The sequence below is a fragment of the Oncorhynchus kisutch genome, linkage group LG30 (genome assembly GCF_002021735.2).
Source record: "Oncorhynchus kisutch isolate 150728-3 linkage group LG30, Okis_V2, whole genome shotgun sequence".
NCBI lineage: Eukaryota > Metazoa > Chordata > Actinopteri > Salmoniformes > Salmonidae > Oncorhynchus > Oncorhynchus kisutch.
The window spans coordinates 38,708,687-38,712,906 of NC_034203.2; positions in this window are offsets into that span (position 1 = coordinate 38,708,687).

Sequence of the window (4,220 nt, forward strand, 5' to 3'; positions counted from 1 at the left end):
TTTGTGTGTGTGTGTGTGTGTGGACATGTTTAACTATTCTTATGGGGTTGGATAATGTATGTAACAGGTTGGATAACGAAACTCAGGAGAATTAAATTCTAAAGGAATGTAGATGATTCCATCAGTCAGTTTCCCTTCTGTTACTGTTACTGTTTCTGTTACTGTTTCTGTTACTGTTTCTGTTACTATTTCTGTTTCTGTTACTGTTTCTGTTACTGTTTCTATTACTGTTACTGTTACTGTTACTGTTTCTGTTACTGTTTCTGTTTCTGTTGCTGTTACTGTTACTGTTTCTGTTTCTGTTACTGTTACTGTTGCTGTTACTGTTACTGTTTCTGTTTCTGTTACTGTTTCTGTTACTGTTACTGTTTCTGTTACTGTTTCTGTTACTGTTTCTATTACTGTGACTGTGACTGTGACTGTTTCTGTGACTGTTTCTGTTTCTGTTACTTTTCTGTTACTGTTTCTGTGACTGTGACTGTTTCTGTTACTGTTTCTGTGGCTGTTACTGTGACTGTTTCTGTGACCGTTACTGTGACTGTGACTATTTCTGTTACTGTTTCTGTTACTGTTTCTGTGACTGTTTCTGTGAATGTGACTGTTACTGTTACTGTTTCTGTGACTGTTTCTGTTACTGTGACTGTTTCTGTTACTGTTTCTGTGACTGTTACTGTGACTGTTACTGTTTCTGTTTCTGTTACTGTTTCTGTTACTGTTTCTGTGAATGTGACTGTTACTGTTTCTGTTACTGTTTCTGTGACTGTTTCTGTTACTGTTTCTGTGAATGTGACTGTTACTGTTTCTGTTACTGTTTCTGTGACTGTTTCTGTTACTGTGACTGTTTCTGTTACTGTTTCTGTGACTGTTTCTGTTACTGTGACTGTTACTGTTTCTGTTACTGTTTCTGTTACTGTTTCTGTTACTGTTTCTGTGACTGTTTCTGTTACTGTTTCTGTGACTGTTACTGTTTCTGTTACTGTTTCTGTGACAGTTTCTGTTACTGTGACTATTACTGTTTCTGTGACTGTTTCTGTTACTGTTTCTGTGACTGTTACTGTTTCTGTTACTGTTTCTGTTTTTGTTACTGTTTCTGTGACTGTTTCTGTGACTGTTACTGTTTCTGTTACTGTTTCTGTGACTGTTACTGTTTCTGTTACTGTTTCTGTTACTGTTTCTGTGACTTACTGTTACTGTTACTGTTTCTGTGACTGTTACTGTTACTGTTTCTGTGACTGTTACTGTTACTGTGACTGTTACTGTTACTGTTACTGTTACTGTTTCTGTGACTGTTACTGTTTCTGTTTCTGTTACTGTTTATGTGACTTACTGTTACTGTTACTGTTTCTGTGACTGTTTCTGTTACTGTTTCTGTGACTGTTTCTGTGACTGTTACTGTTACTGTTTCTGTTACTGTTTATGTGACTTACTGTTACTGTTACTGTTTCTGTGACTGTTACTGTTTCTGTAACTGTTACTGTTTCTGTGACTGTTACTGTTTATGTGACTTACTGTTACTGTTACTGTTTCTGTGACTGTTTCTGTTACTGTTTCTGTGACTGTTTCTGTGACTGTTACTGTTACTGTTTCTGTTACTGTTTATGTGACTTACTGTTACTGTTACTGTTACTGTTACTGTTACTGTTTCTGTGACTGTTACTGTTTCTGTTACTGTTTCTGTTACTGTTTCTGTGACTGTTACTGTTACTGTTGCTGTTACTGTTACTGTTTCTGTTACTGTTTCTGTTACTGTTTCTGTTACTGTTTCTGCTACTGCTTCTTCCTTTGTTTCTGTTTCTGTGCTAAAAGACGCTGATCTGAAGAGGAGACAAAGTTGTTGTTATCTTACATAAGTCCTCTGGTTTCAGTAGAGCTAGAGCTGTGTGTGTGTGTGTGTGTGTGTGTGTGTGTGTGTGTGTGTGTGTGTGTGTGTGTGTGTGTGTGTGTGTGTGTGTGTGTGTGTGTGTGTGTGTGTGTGTGTGCACGCGTTTGTGGTGTGTTAATGTGTGTGTGAGCATTTTACATGAGTCGACCGCCGGCCCCCTTAAGAATTGTCTGGTCAAATCTCGGTCATGGTGTTCAAACAGGAAATTATGTCATCATCGCTATTGGCTTGGCAGCTGGCTCAGGAAGAGGCCAATCACACACCGTCGTCCTTCCAGCCTCGTCATGAGAGCACCTGGACATGAAACAGAAGCGGCTCTCAGATCACATACAATATTTTCCCTATATAGTGCACTACTTTTGACTAGAACCAGTCCTATGAGCCCTAGTCGAAAGTAGTGCACTATATAGGGAATAGGTAGCCATTTGGGATGCATGTCATTTATCTTTTTAGAGAAACAATTATTAGTTGCTGCTACATTGCTGCTATAACAGCCAGTTCGTCTTGTCTGTCAAGTCAACCAGTTTTTTGTTTCTCAGCTCCTGCTTTTTCCCAGTCTCTCTTTTCTCGCCCTCCTGGTTTTGACCTTTGTCAGTCTTGACACAGAGCCCGCCTGCCTGAACACTCTGCCTGCCCCTGAGCCTGCCTACCGACCTGTACCTTTGCCCCCCGCTAGATTTTTGACCTCTGCTTACCCTGAGCCTGCCTGCTGTCCGGTACCGTTGTCTTACCTCTGGTTACTTACTGACCCCTGCCTGCCTTGACCTGTCTATTGCCTGCCCCTATTGGATCATTAAACTATTGCTTATTCAACACGGACTGCATCTGGGTCTTACCTTAAACCTGATAGACAAACCATTTCTGTATGGACCTCGCTTTGTGCACAGGGACATTGTCATGCTGAAACAAGAAAGGGCCTTACCCAAACTGTTGCCACAAAATGGACGCATTTTGTGGCCACGGGTGTGGCTGAAATAGTCAAATCAACTCATTTGAAAAGGCATCGACATACTTTTGAATATATCATGTATCTTTTTACTTTGTGAGCTACAGTCTCCCTACACAATCCGACAATAGAAGGACCAGAAAAGTCTTGTCTACTTCCAGTAGCTACATTTAAAATGTGTAAAAAAATAACCTTCTGTAAATGATTGATTTCACACTCCCGTTCCTCTCAGAACAGCCTTGTTAGAGCAGCAAGACTCTGTCTGAAAGACATTAAGAGGTGAGAGAAATGAAAAGCAGAAGCCTCCTTACATCCTTCATCTGTTCATGGTAACTACATGTACTTTATCTCTCTCATCTAGCTACAGGCTGTTTGAATGGTCAGGTGACGATAGGGGAGACAACGCAGCCTGGCACCTCTATTGTTCCCACACGGCTCTCTCTTTATAGCTAGTGGAGTCCCCCATGATCTGGCCAGCTAGTTAGTGGAGTCCCCCATGATCTGGCCAGCTAGTTAGTGGAGTCCCCCATGATCTGACCAGCTAGTTAGTGGAGTCCCCCATGATCTGACCAGCTAGTTAGTGGAGTCCCCCATGATCTAGCCAGCTAGTTAGTGGAGTCCCCCATGATCTGGCCAGCTAGTTAGTGGAGTCCCCCATGATCTAGCCAGCTAGTTAGTGGAGTCCCCCATGATCTGGCCAGCTAGCTAGTGGAGTCCCCCATGATCTGGCCAGCTAGTTAGTGGAGTCCCCCATGATCTGGCCAGCTAGCTAGTGGAGTCCCCCATGATCTGGCCAGCTAGTTAGTGGAGTCCCCCATGATCTGACCAGCTAGTTAGTGGAGTCCCCCATGATCTGGCCAGCCAGTTAGTGGAGTCCCCCATGATCTGACCAGCTAGTTAGTGGAGTCCCCCATGATCTAGCCAGCTAGTTAGTGGAGTCCCCCATGATCTAGCCAGCTAGTTAGTGGAGTCCCCCATGATCTAGCCAGCTAGTTAGTGGAGTCCCCCATGATCTGGCCAGCTAGCTAGTGGAGTCCCCCATGATCTGGCCAGCTAGTTAGTGGAGTCCCCCATGATCTGGCCAGCTAGCTAGTGGAGTCCCCCATGATCTGGCCAGCTAGCTAATGCTCTTTGATTTATGGAAAAAAGGAAATGCAGCATTGTGGAAGATTATCCCTCACCTCGTCCTCTCCTCACCTCCTTCCTTTCTCCCCTCCTCTCCTTTGTGTGTCTGTACATGCCAGCCTCCCTCACCTTCTCCTCTCCTTTGTGTGTCTGTACATGCCAGCCTCCCTCACCTTATCCTCTCCTTTGTGTGTCTGTACATGCCAGCCTCCCTCACCTTATCCTCTCCTTTGTGTGTCTGTACATGCCAGCCTCCCTCACCTTCTC